The 17770-nt window shown below is 41.1% G+C and overlaps 4 non-coding genes across 4 annotated transcripts; 2 read left to right on the forward strand and 2 right to left on the reverse strand.

Moving 5' to 3' along the window:
• Positions 1–8932: 8932 nt before the first annotated feature.
• trnal-cag (transfer RNA leucine (anticodon CAG)) lies at positions 8933–9014 on the reverse strand. Its single transcript has one exon. It is a non-coding gene; the product is annotated as a tRNA-Leu (tRNA).
• A 4685-nt stretch (positions 9015–13699) lies between these two features.
• trnae-cuc (transfer RNA glutamic acid (anticodon CUC)) lies at positions 13700–13771 on the forward strand. Its single transcript has one exon. It is a non-coding gene; the product is annotated as a tRNA-Glu (tRNA).
• Positions 13772–14182: 411 nt separating this feature from the next.
• On the reverse strand, positions 14183–14256 carry trnan-guu (transfer RNA asparagine (anticodon GUU)). Its single transcript has one exon. It is a non-coding gene; the product is annotated as a tRNA-Asn (tRNA).
• A 2038-nt stretch (positions 14257–16294) lies between these two features.
• Positions 16295–16377, forward strand: trnal-cag (transfer RNA leucine (anticodon CAG)). The gene has a single exon. It is a non-coding gene; the product is annotated as a tRNA-Leu (tRNA).
• Positions 16378–17770: the final 1393 nt, after the last annotated feature.

Here is a 17770-nt window from a genome sequence, read left to right on the forward strand (position 1 = left end):
AGCATTCGCTTTATGGCTTTTTGAGGTTGCGCTGCACATGTATGCTTATCAGGCTATTTTCCTGTTACTCAGAAATTGGGGAAGCTGACTCATTTGGAAATGTAGAAGCTGGACGTGCATTGTATTGTTCTTAAATGTCACTTGGATTCTGACTTTGAATTCAAATATTTGGCATCCAAGACAATTTGGGAACTGATGATGTATCAGTCAACATGCTGGTGGTTTCTTGGTCACAGCAACAAACTTGATCATTGACATACAGTTACACGCCACGTATCACAAAACTGTTGGGTGGAGCCTTATGTATTTGCTTGGATTACATCAAGTGACCTGCATACCAGAATCAGAATCAGAATCAGAATCAGAATCAGAGTCAGCTTTATTCGCCAGGTATGAGGACACATACGAGGAATTTTTCTTTGGAGCATTGTTGCTCAAAACTGTGCTTACACACAAAACACAAAACAACCGAAACAAAAAAATGTACACACTAGTCTATACACACAATATATACATACTCTAAACAGAACAATACAGAGGCCGTCAGAGATGGCAAAAGTACTCACTGCCCGTGCTCAAGTAGAAGTACAGATAATTGTGTTAACAAATACTCTGGTAAAAGTAGAAGTACTGATTTAACTTCATTACTTATGTTGTTTTTACACTTTTGTTTTTGTACAGACTTAACAACTTTTAAGGCTATTGTCACCGTTTTGACAGAGCCCTGCTTCCAGTCTCTATGCTAAGCTAAACTTGCTGCTGGCTGTAGCCCTTATTTTATCATTATCATTACTTTAATTCTGGTTTTAAGTACACCATGTTTGGTGCAGCCCAAGTTAACTTTAGCATTGTATATTAATATTGTCCCCATCTCAAAATAAAGTTTTCCAATGGGTATTTGTTCCAGTATGGGAATGTAGGCCATCACTTTGTGCCAGAGTCTCGGCCAGAACATCGGCATGAGGTGGAACAACGTACGCAACTCTGCAGGTAAAAGACAACATGAAACCTTGATAATGCAGGGGGGCGATAGAGAGATCTAATAAACCAGGCGCTTAACTGAATAAATGATCCAAGCAAGATCAATGTGGGAAGGATTGAGAGGAGGAGGGATGGTTTTGAGGGGGGGTGTTGGAGAGAGAGTTGGGTGTTGGATCCGTGTCCATCAGTTCTCTTCTGTCATTAGACTCTTCTATTGGGTGACAAGTCACCTGTGTCCAAGAAGGAGGGGGCGGGGGTTAGAACATTGCTGCCACTGAACACTGGGCTCTGACTAATGTTGAAGAGCCATTATGCCTATTATTTAACGTCAGGACAAGAGCTCAGTGCACACACTATAGGCTCTCCATACCTCTGTCACTAGGTGCCAGTTCTATGGAAAGTCTATTCTTCTTTGCTGATCATAACTCTCGCTGCAGCATGTGAAGTGTTATATCTTGGGTTGTAAATGCCAATTAACACATTATTTTTTTCCTTTACTGTCCTTTCCTTTGAGTCACCTTTTCCCACTCATCTATGCTCTTCTTCCTCCTTGTCTTCATTACAGGGGACTGCAGGTGCCCAGATGCTTAGCTGGGCTGCATCATGGAAGACACAGGGTAAAAATTCACATCATAGCACACTGATGTGAACAACAAAAACAAAACACAACAGACCTGTAAAATTAATCTCTTCTCTGTTTGTTGACAAAATTAAACAGCAAGTCTGTTTTCTTGTCGCTGCAATTTGTTCTGTTCATTTTGCTTAATTAATTCAATTCAATTCAATTTTTCAATTCAATTTTATTTATAGTATCAATTCATAACAAGAGTTATCTCAAGACACTTTACAGATAGACCACACTCCAGAATTTACAAGGACCCAACAGTTCTAATAGTTTCCTCCAGAGCAAGCAACAGTGCGACAGTGGCGAGGAAAAACTTCCTTTTAGGCAGAAACCTCGGTCAGACCCAGGCTCTTGGTAGGCGGTGTCTGACGGGCCGGTTGGGGTTAGAATGAAGAGTGGCAATAACAAAAATAGAAAAAATTAGTAGTTTGTAGAAGTTCTTTGTAGTAGTTCATGGCATAGCAGGACGCTGTGCGGCATTACAAGGCACAGCAGGACGTAGCAGGACGTAGGCAAGGCAAGGCAAGGCAGCTTTATTTCTATAGCACATTTCAGCAACAGGGCAATTCAAAGTGCTTTACACAAAATCATTAAAACAGATAAAACACAAGTACAAACAGTTAAAAGTCATAAGCATTAAAAATCAATAAGACACATGAATAGACAGTTAAAAACAAAATAGAAACATTAGGACACATAAAACACAAGAATAAAAGTTACAGTGCAGTATAAGAAAGAAATTAGCATTAATTTAAAGAAAGGCAGCATAAAAAAGGAAGGTCTTCAGCCTTGATTTAAAAGAACTGAGAGTAGCAGCGGATCTACAGGTTTCTGGGAGTTTATTCCAGATAGGAGGAGCATAGAAACTGAAAGCTGCTTCACCCTGTTTAGTTCTGATTCTGGGGACAGAAAGTAGACCTGTCCCAGATGACCTGAGAGGTCTGGGGGGGTCATAGTGTAGTAGCAGATCAGAAATGTATTTTGGACCTAAACCGTTAAGGGATTTATAAACTAGCAAGAGTACTTTGAAATCAATTCTTTGAGACACAGGAAGCCAGTGTAAAGACTTCAGAACTGGAGTGATGTGATCCAGTCTCTTGGTCTTAGTGAGGACTCGAGCAGCAGCGTTCTGAATCAGCTGCAGCTGTCTGATTGATTTTTTAGGGAGACCTGTAAAGACCCCGTTACAGTAGTCAAGTCTACTGAAGATGAAAGCATGGACCAGTTTTTCCAAGTCCTGTTGACACATAAGTCCTTTAACCCTTGATATGTTCTTTAGGTGATAGTAGGCTGACTTTGTAATTGTCTTAATGTGGCTGTTAAAGTTCAGGTCTGAGTCCATGACTACACCAAGATTTCTGGCTTTGTCTGTTGTTTTTAACATTGTTGTTTGAAGCTGAGCGCAGACTTTTAATCGTTCCTCTTTTTTTCCAAAAACAAATACCTCAGTTTTTCCTTCATTTAATTTCAGAAAGTTCTGGCACATCCAGTCGTTAATTTGTTTGATGCAGTTAGTCAGTTTTTGTATTTGACTATAGTCCCCTGGCGATAAGGTTATGTAAATTTGTGTGTCATCCGCATAACTATGGTAACTTATTTTGTTTTTCTCCATAATCTGAGCCAGTGGAAGCATGTAGATGTTAAACAGAAGAGGCCCCAGAATGGAGCCTTGCGGAACTCCGCACGTCATATTTGTACGCTCAGATGCATAATTACCTATTGACACAAAGTAATCCCTATTTTTTAGGTAGGATTCAAACCAGTTTAGTACTAAGCCAGAAAGTCCTACCCAGTTTTCCAATCGGTCTAGTAATATGTCATGGTCGACCGTGTCAAATGCAGAACTGAGATCAAGTAATACTAAGATTGAAATTTTGCCATTATCTGTGTTAAGGTGGATGTCATTAAAGACTTTGACAAGAGCCGTTTCAGTGCTGTGGTGTGGTCGGAAACCCGACTGAAAGGTATCAAAACTGTTGCTTAGTGACAAGAAATGGTTGAGTTGTTGAAAGACTACTTTTTCAATGATTTTACTTAAAAACGGAAGGTTTGATATTGGCCTATAGTTGCTCATTAGTGACTTGTCTAGGTTGTTCTTTTTTAAAAGTGGCTTGATTACTGCAGTTTTCAGGGCCTGTGGAAAGATACCTGAAAGAAGAGACGTGTTCACAATCTGTAGAAGATCAGAAGCCAAACAAGTTGAAACACTTTTGAAAACACCCGTTGGTAGAATATCAAGGCAACAGGAGGAGGATTTCAGATGTTGTATAATGTCCTCCAGGTTTTCATGGTTGATTATATGAAATTCTGTCATATTGGAAATAGTTTTGCTTGAACACTGTGACAACACATGTCCTGTACTTGATATGGAGGCACTGACTGTTTGTCTAATCTTCTGAATTTTGTCTTTGAAGAAGGAGGCAAAGTCATTGCAGGCTTTGGTAGATAAAAGTTCAGATGCTACTGGCACTGGAGGGTTTGTTAACCTATCAACAGTAGCAAACAAAGCACGTGAATTATTATTGTTTCTAGAGATAATATCAGAGAAGAAGGACCTTCTTGCATTCCTCAGTTCCAAATTATAAATGCGAAGTCTCTCTTTATAGGTGTTATAATGGACCAGGAGATTTGTTTTTCGCCACCTTCGTTCAGCTTTTCGACACTCTCTTTTTTCTGTTCTCACCAGTGGGACATTTCTCCATGGAGACCTTTTCTTACCAGAGACAACTTTGACCTTAGTGGGAGCAATAGCATCAATAACATTTGTAATTTTACAGTTGAAATTATCTACAAGCTCAGTCACTGATAGCCCAGAGAGGGCGGGTGTGGAGGAAAAAAGCTGAATAAATGTTTCACTGGTGTTTTCAGTGATATACCGTTTTCTGATTATCTTTGTTTGGACACTTTTGGGCACAGAGATAGTGCCGTTAAAGAAAACACAGGAATGATCAGAGAGAGCAACGTCAGTCACCAAAACCTTGGAAATGTTCAGACCCTTGGAGACAACCAAGTCCAGAGTGTGTCCCTTATTGTGAGTGGGCTCTGTCACATGCTGAGTCAGTCCATAGTTCTCAAAAACACAACACAGTTCTTTGGCCCCCCTGTCCTGGGGGTTGTCAACATGAATGTTAAAATCACCCGCAATGATTACACAATCAAAGTTAATACAAATTATAGACAGCAGTTCAGTGAAGTCATCAATGAAGGTTGCACAATATTTAGGTGGCCTGTAGATATTTAGAAATATCGCTTGAGGGGAAGATCTTAATTGAAGAGCAACATATTCAAAAGAAACAAAATTTCCATAACATATTTTCGTACAGTGGAATGAGTCATTAAACAAAATAGCAACTCCACCTCCTTTCTTATTCACTCTATTCTCACTCATAAAACTGAAGTTTGGGGGAGCTGACTCAATAAGAACAGCAGCGCTGTTATTATGGTCTAACCAGGTTTCAGTTAAAAACATAAAATCTAGATTGTGCTTAATAATAAAATCATTGATTAAAAATGATTTTCCTGCCAAAGACCTGACGTTTAGTAAGGCTAGTGTTAGTGTGTTTTCATTTTTTGGGACAGGCTGTAGCTGACGAGGAATGGATGCTAAATTTGCTAAGTTTGCAGTTAAGTGCTTATTCACCATTCTTTTCCTATTACCTATCACAACATAAATTGAGGAAGAATTGAATCCACAGGGCCCAGGCTTGTCTTCGAAGAAGTCATTAGTATCACTAGTCCTGCAGCCAAGGCCCGGCATATATCAGATAGTGCTTGCCAGATTTTGCACACAAGCGTCCTTATCAGTCTGGGGGGAAGGAGTTTTCTGACATCCTGGTAGTGGTGCTTGGCGTTTTACTTTTGCCCGGGGTTGAGCCATGGGGGTAGGAAGGGGTGTATAATTGATGGGGGAAAGGGAAAGGGAGTGTGGAGACATCAGTAGAGACAGCGATGAATCCTCAGAAGGTTCGGGGTTGGTAGGGGGGTTTGAGGGGTGCTGGACGGGTGAAGAGGGAGTGGAGGTTTCGTGTCTCTGCTCTCTGGTCTCCCAGGGTCAAATCTTTGCACAGGTGGGGGCTGTGCTGGATCACTGCCGCACTTTGTTGTGTCTTCCTTTTGTTTTGATTCGTCTTGTCTCGTGTCCTTGGCAGAGGAAGCAGATGTGTAGCGCAGAAAGTAAAGCAGATTAGAGGTGAACAGCTTTACTCCTGGTTTGTTAAGGGAAAGTATCTGCTTTAAAAAGATGTCTGCGCTCCCAGAAAATGTTAAAATTGTCAATGAACTGCAAAGAATGGACGGTACATTCAGCTGAAAGCCATTTGTTTAGTGCCAACAGCCGGCTGAATCTCTCATCTCCTCTTCTGACTGGCGGTATAGGGCCACTGATAAACACATCTGCGTTTAGGGGGCTGACACTGTCCAGCAGTTCCCTAAACTCCAGTTTCTGCAATTCAGACTGTTGCTTTACAACATCACGTGACCCGATATGCAGAATAATGTTCTTCACAGTTGGGTGTGCTGCCACGATAGCTGGGATTTTTTGGGTCAAGTTAGACACCGTGTCTTTGGGAAAACAGAGTATTTTGGTGTTTTTACTGTTTTTTAAATCTTCTACAGCAGAGTCACCCACAATCAGGGTTTGAGGCCCAGTTGTTAGCTTTTTACTTTTTGAATTGCTCTCAGTCCTTACCCTGCTGTGTGGTGATGAGACGCAGTCCCGGTCATCAGATGTCTGTCCAGCGTCTTGCAGCAGAGGAGCAAATCTGTTATCCACTTGCACACCAGGTTGTTGGGGGGGCATTTTGTTGCTTATTTTCCCTTTTGCAGCTGTCCACGGCTGTGTCCTACTAGGTACAGGGGTTGAAGAGGCGCTCTGCCCGGATGATAATGCAGGCCAGCCGGTCATATCACAAATCTCAGGCGCTGTGCCCTGCCCGTTAGTCGTCCTCCCATTTCCCAGGAAAATGATTTAGTCTTAGGCTTCGCACCAGACGAGTTCCAGGGAGGACTGCCACTTGTTGATTTATTACCAGTTCCACCCTCCTGTTTCTTTGTAGTCTTGTTGGTGCTAATTAGCCGTGTGTTAGCATGCTTCTGTCCATTGTTATGGGTCCATGGTAAAGTGGTGTCATTTCCACAAGATCATGGAAAGAAGAATGTCATTGCTGACTCTGATGAGTAACGGTTTTAAGAGGGAGGGTGTGTGACGAAGTGGGTTTGCTCACCACTTGTCCCATACAGGTCATTAGTAAAGTAAACACACAGTCACGTTAGTTTCAGTTCCATTTTATTAGGTTGCAAGTTGAAACGTGGTTTTCCCTGTATTGATACTTACAATTGTTTGTTCCTTTGTTCAGTTCCACCATGCAAGACAATTGGTAGGGGAGGGGCCGGCCTAAGTATTTCCTGTTTTATAGGAATAGGGTGGTCATGGATGACATCACCGGGCCAAACCAAGTAGAGGGTTTTCTTTTGTATAGGAATGTTTATTTTGGTTGTTTTTGGTCATTGTATAAAAAAGGTATGCAAAATCCTGACCTGTTTTGTAGTCAGCAGGATAGGAGGGAACTGGTGACCAAGTTCCATAGGTTAAGAGATGGCAAGGTATTAATGTTATGGAGTAGATCAACCTGCTTTAGGATGGGATGGACTGAAGCAGTGGGGTGGGAATTGACAACCCTATATAAATGGGGGGATTTGTGCTCCTGGGAGGAGAGAGGGAGGTGAGGCTGTGCTGACAGGAACATGTGCCTGTTATTGCTACTATTAGTTTAATGTGCCACTGTCTTTAAGTTTGATGGGTTAATTATCCGTGTACTGCAGACCATGGAAATAAACTAATCACCTTTGAAAATGTGCAATGTTCGAGTCTGCCAACCTACCGCCATCCTAGCCACTCTGGCTAACTCTCCACGAATGTGTTAAACTAAAAAGAAGACACACAAGACCAAAAACAAACAAATTAACTACAGCTATTCTGATATTCCTGACCAGGCTGATGCCTGTTGGCCTGTAACCCCCCCCCCAAATCATCAGTGTCCTGTATCAAAAACAAAACACAAGTGCATGAACAGGAATTAATTACAAATGATTACAATAATACAGTACCGATGCAGTAATGAATGGGTACAACATGAACACATGATTTAGGAAACGTTGCTGGTTTTCAGACCTAAAGTGGATCAGCTGCTGTGTCCTCCTTTCAAGTAAGATGGCGTTCTCCCTTGATTTTCTTCATTCATTGTCTATGGTTCCTAGGGCCATACACCCCTTGCCCCTTGATCAAAAACATTATTGGGACAGCACTCACGTGAACGCTCAAGACGTAGGGAAAGGGGTAGGGGTAAGATAGAGAAATGAGATTCAGCCTAAGACCTCTTGTGTTAATCTGACTGATAGGGTTATGGAACATAGTAGTAGACCAAGGCCTCCTGTGGTAATCTGACTTGAAGGGTTCTGGAGCGTAGTGTTAGACTAAGACCTCCTGTGACACAAACTAAGCAGTATGCTCTCCCTTTTATACCTCAGGCTATTGTAGACAGCACAACAACCACTTCAAACATACACATTTTACAGTTTTTATTGTACTTTATCTATACAATATTAATGCTCCAGTTTTAATGGGTGTTACAGCGGGGATGAGCACTCTAATTTCCATTTTAATGGATGAAATAAACATAACATAAAGACTGTACCCTTCAGCAGGAGGAAACATTTCACAAACAGATGCATTGTTAATTTTCAATAGGCTGAGAGTGGACTTTATATGGAGACAAAGCATAGCAATTAGCAGAGGATGGTTTTGACCCATCGACCTCTGGGTTATGGGCCCAGCACTCTTCCGCTGCGCCACTCTGCTCTGCTAGACAAGGCCACGGGTTCAAATAAGCAGGTAAATCACCGTAGTTTTAGATGTTTAAATGTGCGCACAAGAAAGCTAAGAGATTACTGTGGGGAAATGGAGACTGGCTAGAGACTGAAGATTTTAAACATTGTAAAAAATGTATGAAACATATGAACACGTTAAACATATACGGGCACATAATATATACCTACAGTCTCAGTCCTTGGATGGTATAGGTAGCGTATCGCTACCGTGACGGCTGACATGCGCCCCGTCACAGTTACCGACAATTTTGTCAATGAATGAATATTTCACATTGAACACTTACGATTGGGTGGTCATTAAAAACAGGGCATTGCAAGTACAGATATGAAATCCACAGTCAGGGTCTTTAGGTACTTCACTAAGCTATGTCACAAAGGACAACCTCATCTGAACAACAAGTCATCACATTGATTATTTTCCAGCAATGTAACATTTGCAAATGGCAGTGGTGGGATTTGAACCCACGCCTCCAGAAAGACTGGAGCCTGAATCCAGCGCCTTAGACCACTCAGCCACACTACCTGCACTTGACTATGCTACACATCGTAACACACACAGGGACCTTAACTAACGTAATGCTTGTTAATTGTTAACCGTCTTTGTCATTTTTCTCTGGCATTGTTGATTATTAGAATATTGTAACCAGCATTAAGTGAGTAGGTTTAGGTCTGTGTGAATATGGGCTGAGCATTTACCTGGACTGAATTTGTGAACATCTTCTTTTGCATATTCACTGTAAAGAGCCATTACTCCTCCAACTGCCAACTATTGTTCTAGAGACAATAGGATATACAGTTTTAGATTGCAAGGTAACTGTCAAAGACCAAAGACTTCATTGAAATACCTCAAGTGATCAAAACAGTTTGTCAAAATGGGAAAGGTCACGTTTTTTATTGCAAATTCCAGCACAGTTCTAAAATTATTCTTTAAAATATGTCCATTTACCATTCAAAAACAAAAGTACAATCATGAAACACATACTACTTAGATAGAATAAACTTGTTCAGGTGGAATGAAATGATTCCAGAGACATGGACTCTCTGGCACAGCGATACTTGGTCAGGACAACACCCCCCTTCTTGATAGTGCCCGTCTCTGTATGAAGCTGCACACCAGGCAGGTCCTGGATGCACTTGATGTGTTGTTACTGCACACGCCAGATATCACAAAACTGTTGGGTGGAGCCTCAAGTATTTGCTTGTATTACATCAAGTGACCTGCATACCAATGACCGCAAAGTTTTATATGCACATGGTTTTTAAAGGCCACTTGGGTGATCTTTGGGCTGCTCTATGGTCTTCAGCTGGAGGATAAATCCCAGAGTTGGCAGACTCCAGGTTATCAAAGCAACACACATCCCTGGGTGGACTTGAACCCCCATCCTTTCAGCTAATAGCCAACTGCGCTGACCCATTGCGCCACAGATACTATGCCTGTCTGATGTTTAGTGAGCGGGAGCTCGATCTTTAAGCCACAAGCATTTGCTTTATGGCTTTTTGAGGTTGAGCTGCACATGTATGCTTATTCGGCTATTTTCCTGTTTATATTTCCTTAGAAATTGGGGAAGCTGACTCATGCGGAAATGTAGAAGCTGGACGTGCATTGTATTGTTCTTACATCTCAATTGGATTCTGACTTTGAAATCAAATATTTGGCATCCAAGAAAATGTTTAAACTGATAATGTATCAGTCATTTTGCTGGTGGTTTCTTGGTCACAGCAACAAGCTTGATCATTGACATACAGTTGCCCGCCACATATCAAAAAACTGTTGGGTGGGGCCTTAAGTATTTGCTTGTATTACATCAAGTTTTCCAATAACATTAACAAGCATAACGTTGATTACGGTGCCTGTGTTTGTCATGATGTGGAAATTTGGTAATTGCAATGTGGCTGAGTGGTCTAAGGTGCTGGATTAAGGCTCCAGTCTCTCTGGAGGCGTGGGTTCAAATCCCACCACTGCCATTTGCATATATTACATAGCTGGAAGGCAACCAATGTCTTACAGCTGTGGCATTTGGCCTGAACTTGGTGAAGTAACTAGAATCATCCATCAATCACCTTGCTGAGATTGTTCCTTGTTAACCTGAGGTTCAACGATTGGTGAAACCTTCCTTTCCAGCACTTTGGACTAGAAAATCAACAAATAATTGTGATAATTAATCGTGATCTCCATATTGATCAAAGTAATTGTCGTTATCATTTTGGCCATAATCATGCAGCTCAAAGAGATTTTATCAAACCAGGTTGGGCAAGTGACCTTTCTGCTGACTTCTTGTAAAAAAAGAATGTACCACAACCCAAAAACAGTTACTGCGATGGCTGGGAATCTAACCCAGGTCAACTGCTTGGAAGGCAGCTATGCTCACCACTATACCACCATCGCTGGATAACGTGAAGTTCACTTCAAATCTTGTAATACATTTGGGCATTGAGACATGTTCAAATCTGGCTCGAAGGAGCAGTCTTTTCCAGAGTTTTTTATTGTATTTAGAAGCGGGCTGGATGCTAGTAAGCTTATGCTAGCTTTCATGCTACATAACTAAGACAGAGTCATCTGGGGATAGACTTTAATGCTTTACAAACACCAAAGCAAGTAAGCACTGTGACTAACATTACTCTTCTGAAGTGATTTTGGAGAGGGACATTAGGTAGAAATATGCTGGTTGACTAGCATGACACCATTGTATTCATATAATAATCAATCCAGGCTAACGTGAATGACAGTGACTGCATGTTGCTTCCTCTAAATTTAAGGTTGTGGTTGACTAGCGGGGTCAGCTCGATAGTTTGACAAATTGATCAGACCTGCACGTCATGCACACTAGAAACAAACCGTGTATCCAAGAACAGTTCAGTCAGTGGAAATGACGTTCAGACACAGCCATCTATAGTAGATTAGTGTTACGTTTCCAGTGTCGCGGCTCCGAACCAAAACGTTAGTTGGGACAGACGGAACGCTTGTTTCTTTAGGATAACTATATTAGCTTTAGACCGGCTGGTAGCAGCTTTGTGCTTGGTTCTTCAGGCTGACTATATTAGCTTTAGCCTGGCTGGTAGCAGCTTTCTGCTTGTTTCTTGAAGCTAACTATATTAGCTTTAGACCGGCTGGTAGCAGCTTTCTGCTGGTTTCTTTAAGCTAACTATATTAGCTTCAGCCTGGCTGGTAGCAGCTTTCCGCTTGTTTTTTGGGGCAAACTATATTAGCTTTAGCCTGGCTGGTAACAGCTTTCTGCTTGTTTCTTTGGGCTAACTGTATTAATTTTAGCCTGTTTGGTAGCAACTTTCTGCTTTTTTCTCTGGGCTAACTGTATTAGCTTGAGCCTGGCTGGTAGCAACTTTCTGCTTGTTTCTTTGGGCTAACTATATTAGCTTTAGCCTGGCTGGTAGCAGCTTTCTGCTGGTTTCTTTAAGCTAACTATATTAGCTTTAGCTTGGATGATAGCAGCTTTCTGCGGTGGGAAATGTCCGGGAGACGTTGTGATTATGTTGCCTTAATCGGGGGATTTAGTTTGTATTTGTAGAGAACATAAAACACTGACTACTGTAGCGTCCCTGACTACCCATGAAAACTATGACATCACTGTATCAGCGGCAGCTGCTGCCTCCGGTACTTTTCTACACACGAAGAGCCTCACTTCCCATAACAATAAACCCCATCGGACTAACGTCACATCCACACGTTGCCCACATGGCTACCTGTCTTAAAGGGGAATGGTCGGATGGTAGTAATCATGTAAAGGAGAAACGGTGAAAGGTTACTTTTCTATCAAGCAGCAAAAAAGTATTAACGTCAACATCGTAACGTCCTGCAATGTGACTTTCGCGCATGCGCACAACGCGATGTCAATGCTAAAACACAATATTGTTCAGCCCTAACTGACGGTATACTTCAGTAAGCTAGTTTGCCACTTTTATCTTGGGTAATGCCACATGTAAGTATATCTTAGTTTATTTAGATACCCAACATAGGTTATACTACGTACACTGTATAACAATACATTACGTGTTTCTTTATTTCATCTTACATTTTTGCTAGCCTGTTGTGTAGTTATATTGTTTTTACAATTATCTTTGTTTAATATCTGTGACTCATTGTTATCTAAGTAACTGGTCATTGTGTTTTCTCCCAGTTTCACCCTTTGTTACTCAAATAAACATGTTACAATGATCCCAGTCGCCAGTGCTTGATGGTGGAAGGTGTTTAGCTGCTGGTCAGATTGCACAGCGTTACGTACGTGAAGGACAAGACATATTTCATGGTAAGTATTTCCAGGTAATCTCTGCACCTCTAATCTCTGCACCTCTGTTATTCTAATATTACCATGTAATAAAATTGAAACAGGCAGTTTTGCATTTTCCACCACTGATTCATGGTTTTTATTTCAGAAACTACCGGAAGCATTTCCAAGTAATCACTACACCTCTGTTTTTGTATTATTACCATGTAATTAAATCGAAACAGGCAGTTTTGCATTTTGCACCACTGCGTTCTAAATCTCTAACCATGTGCCATTTCTTGCCTAAAACAATATAACCAACATTATGTTAAATTAAATTTGATAGATATAACTCCCTGATGGTCTAATGGCTAGGATTTGGCGCCCTCACCGCCGCGGCCGGGGTTCAATTCCCAGTCAGGGAATGGTCAGGACTTGACAGATACAGATTTAAAAGAGCAAGTTTTTGGTTGATTTGTCAAATTCTTCCTCATTAGTTTAACGTTACAAAGAGTACCATTTCCTTTAAAGCAGACCCCCGACAGAGGATGTATCCTTTTGTCATCATTGATGGGTCATAAACACTTCATCTGCCTCCATCTCAATAACAATTCTTTTCATTTTTTCAAGCAGTAACTAAACCCCTAACCAACATTTTTAACTGAAAACCAATGTATGTGAGTGTCAAGTAATGTTATTGTTGGATTCAGGTCCAAATTTTGACATTTTAGCGCAATGCAAAGGTGCATAACAGATTTTTTTTCTACATACCTGGAGCGATGCAAAGCAGGGGTGGCCAACTAGTCAAGGAACACCAAGAGACTTGGTATTTAAGAATACAAACTGACTATGTGACAGATGTGTAATCTGTCATGTCCTGCCTTCTGAAGCTCTAGCCAGGCGCCATTCCTCGCCTAAAACAATATGAGTCATTCCAGTAAGTGAAAAGAAAACTCACATCTACAAAGATAAATTTTAAAGATGTGACTCCCTGATGGTCTAGTGGCTAGGATTCGGTGCTCTCACCGCCGTGGCCCGGGTTCGATTCCCGGTCAGGGAATGGTCAGGACTTTAGAGACTCAGGTGTGATGTTTGAAAGAATAAGTTCCTGTACTTGATTTTGATTTGTCAAATTCTTCCTCATTAGTTTAAATGAACTGACAACATCAGTTATATGACTTACAGTTCTCAAAGACGCACAAAATCTCAACTGGTTATCCTTTAGACCGCTAGTCTCTTTTTCTTTTCTCTCACTTTTTGTCTCAGTCTGGCCTTATGTATTTGCTTGTATTACATCAAGTGACCTGCATACCAATGACCGTAAAGATTAATATGTACAGTACATGGTTTTCAGAACTGTACCTTCAGAGGTAAGGCCACTTGGGTTATCTTTGGGCTGCTCTATATTCACCTGATATGAATATATGATAAACCCTAGAGTTAGCTTACTCCAGGTTATTTAAGCAACAAACGTCCCTGGGTGGACTTGAACCACCATCCTTTCGGTTAACAGCCGACTGCGCTGACCTATTGCGCCACAGAGACTGCACCTGCCTGATGTTTTATGAGCGGGAACTCGATCTTTAAGCCACAAACATTTGCTTTATGGCTTTTTGAGGTTGAGCTGCACATGTATGCTTATCAGGCTATTTTCCTGTTACTCAGAAATTGAGGAAGCTGACTCATGCGGAAATGTAGAAGCTGGACGTGCATTGTATTGTTCTTACATGTCACTTGGATTCTGACTTTGATTTCAAATATTTGGCATCCAAGAAAATTCCGGAACTGATGATGTATCAGTCATTTTGCTGGAGGTTTCTTGGTCACAGCAAGCTTGATCATTGACATACAGTTGCACGCCACGTATCACAAAACTGTCGGGTGGGGCCTTATGTATTTGCTTGTATTACATCAGACCTGTATACCAACCACCATCAGAGATGGCAAAAGTACTCACTGCCCGTACTCAAGTAGAAGTACATATAATTGTGTTAACAAATACTCCGGTAAAAGTAGAAGTACTGATTTAACTTCTTTACTCAAGTAAAAGTAACAAAGTACAAGCTTAGCAATTCACTTAAAAAGAGTAAGAAGACTCGCCCCAATGGTGCTATTAAAAACCTCCTTCACCATTCTGGCTGGGACAATGTCTAAGGGACAGTTGGTAGGTTTCATGTGTTGTACAACCTCAACACAGGCTTAAATTCCTCAAACACAGCTGAGTGTGTAGGAGAAGCAGATACAATACCTTAAAATTAGCACTGGTAATTTCCCAGATAGATGCTACTTTGTCAATAAAATAACCAAGACATTTCTCACATGTACTAATTGACACATCTGTTGGAGCAGAGGTGCATGGATTTATGACAGAGTTAATAGTATTAAATAACAATCTAGGTTCGTGGCAATTGCTAGCTATGACAGAAGAGAGATGCTGCATCTTCACCACCTTCACAGCATTCTGGTATGTGATAGACTGTCCCTTAATACACCCAGTGTCACATGTAGATTGTCTTTCCATCTTTGTTCAGCTTGTCTGCAGTGTTGCCTAAGGGCCCTCTTGGTGTCATTTAGCCAGGCGTCCACCTTAGGTTTAACAGCTTTAATCTGATAAGGGGCAATAGAGTCTAGGATTTCAGTGCATGTGGAATGGAACTCAGAGAGAATGTTATCTGGGGAAGAGGGAGAGACCAGACCACCAGTCACCTGGTTGTTAATATAACTTGAAGGAGCTCCATATTTGACAGTATTGACTGGAAGTGATAGGCTTTGAGTTACATGGGGGATACACACTTTGCATTCAGTCTGGTAATCACCATAAAAAATTAGGTATCACTGAAATTTTAACTTGTGTTGCTGCAGTCATAGTTTACAGTGCTCATCCTGAATGGGTCGGTATAGTGCATCAGAATTGCTTGTTGAATGGTCTATTAGCTTTGGAACCCCCCTTTCCCCACAGCTTTCAATTGTCAGATATGGGTGGGGGAGTGGGCACTGTGTCCAACCCTTTCTGTGTGAAAAAATAACTAAAGAAGTCTCTTGGATGAGAGACAAAACTTCTGCGGAGAACCTTTTACCAAGTCCAGTTGCCCTTGGCCTAGTTGGGATCTTTTGGGGTAATAGCATGGCAATATTTGACACATTTAGACCATAAAGACAGTTATCAGTTTATTTCCCATCTGACAGGTATATTTGTGGACTCAGTTGGACATTTTGAAGATAATTGCACAATGTTGAACCCCATTGTCAGTCTATTTCCCATCTGGCAGGGACATTTCTGGATTCAGGTGGACATTGTGGACAGAAACATTAGTGGATATTGATTCCCACCATAGGATTTAGCCTGTATTGCACATTGCCTTCACATCCTGCGCAATGTATTGCCATTGTCAAGCACATTGCCACCCTGGTGACTTTCTTCCATGTCTCCATGAACACCCATATATTTGGACTGACAGTTGAGAAACCTTCCCTTGTTAACTATGACATGGATGACTGAGAACCTACTATATCATGACATGTTTAATTTACTATATTAAATTATAATTTTTGAGACAGGCCCTACTGGGTACTTGTTGGATCAGTCAGGATGGCCGAGCGGTCCAAGGCGCTGCGTCCAGGTCGCAGTCTCCACTGGAGGCGTGGGTTCAAATCCCACTTCTGACAACAATTGTTTTCATTTGGAACTAATGTCTGAACTTAGCAGTTCTTTGTATTTAAGAGGACATGAAACGCAATTGCAACTACAGTGTTTTGTGAGCATCATTATTGTCAACTAGGGATAAGCGAGTACAGCATTATCTGTATCTGTATCGGTTTACCACATGAATTATCTGTATCCGTATCTGTACTCGGACTGGGCAAGGGCCTAACCCGGAAGTGGGCAAATTTAACCCAGAAGTGGGACGGGTTGTCTTGAAATGGGCGGGGCTTAAACCATTATGTTATTTTAAGCATGCAATTTATTGATCATCAGCATTGAGCTTCAGATCAGTGGTGTTGTCATGGTAACAAACGAACTATATACAGAAAAAGTTCTGCAACAATAAATACAACAATGCGGTTGCAATTTTTAAGTAAAATGTAATGAAAAAGAGTTTTCATACTCATTATAACTTTCTTTTTTTAACTTTAAATTTTTCTATGATCAGTGTGATAATTTTTTTTTTTTTTCTTTTTTCTTTTCACACCAGGTATGTGTGAGCGTGTCTGTCTGTGTGTCTGTGAGTGAGTAAGTAAGAGATACAGAGAGAATAAAATAAAAAAAATTCTTTGATTTATTTTCTTGTTTTTTTTAAAGTAACGGTGTACAATATTGGAAACGACATAAAGCCCCTAAAAGCCCCTAATAGTGAACAGTTGAAAAGTGAGAATAGTGCAGAGAGTAGATAATCTGTCGGTGTCTGGCTAGATTTTTTTTTTCAATGTCCCGTTTGTTCTGGACACACACTCTGCACTCTTGTTTGCTAAAACGCGTCATAAGTGACGATCTCTCCGACCAACCAGCGGTCTGCAGGTTTTCACGTCACCTTTTGGAATCGCCTCAGCTCGCTTGGAACCTCGACTGAGGTAGTACTAAAAAAAGTACCTGGTCGCAGGTCCCAGGGACTTTTTTTCATAATGGAAAACCCCAAAAGGCGAGTAGAGTCGAGTCGATACCACGCAGTGGAAAAACCGCCATGATAGACCATTCAACAATCAGTTCTAATGCACATGTTCAAATTTCAGTGATCCCTAATTCTTATGGTGATTACAAGACTGAATGCAAAGCGATCCTTTTAACGGGTAGCAGAGGCATTGGGTGGACATGATGATGGGATGCAATCATAGGTAATCTCTGCAACAACAAGGTGTTGCTGAGATTTGAACCCAGGACCTCCTGTTTACTAAACAGGCACTTTCACCAACTAAGCCACAGCACCTCCATTAGTAGGCGTAATGTTAAGTCTTAATTTCTCTTTTACCTTAAATAAGATACATAAAGTATACTGACTGTTAGTATTGGGAGTAACGTGTTACAAAAGTAACGCAAATAAAGTAATGTATTGCTTTTCGCTTT

The sequence above is a fragment of the Etheostoma spectabile genome, unplaced genomic scaffold (assembly GCF_008692095.1).
Source record: "Etheostoma spectabile isolate EspeVRDwgs_2016 unplaced genomic scaffold, UIUC_Espe_1.0 scaffold00019515, whole genome shotgun sequence".
Classification (NCBI taxonomy): Eukaryota; Metazoa; Chordata; class Actinopteri; order Perciformes; family Percidae; genus Etheostoma; species Etheostoma spectabile.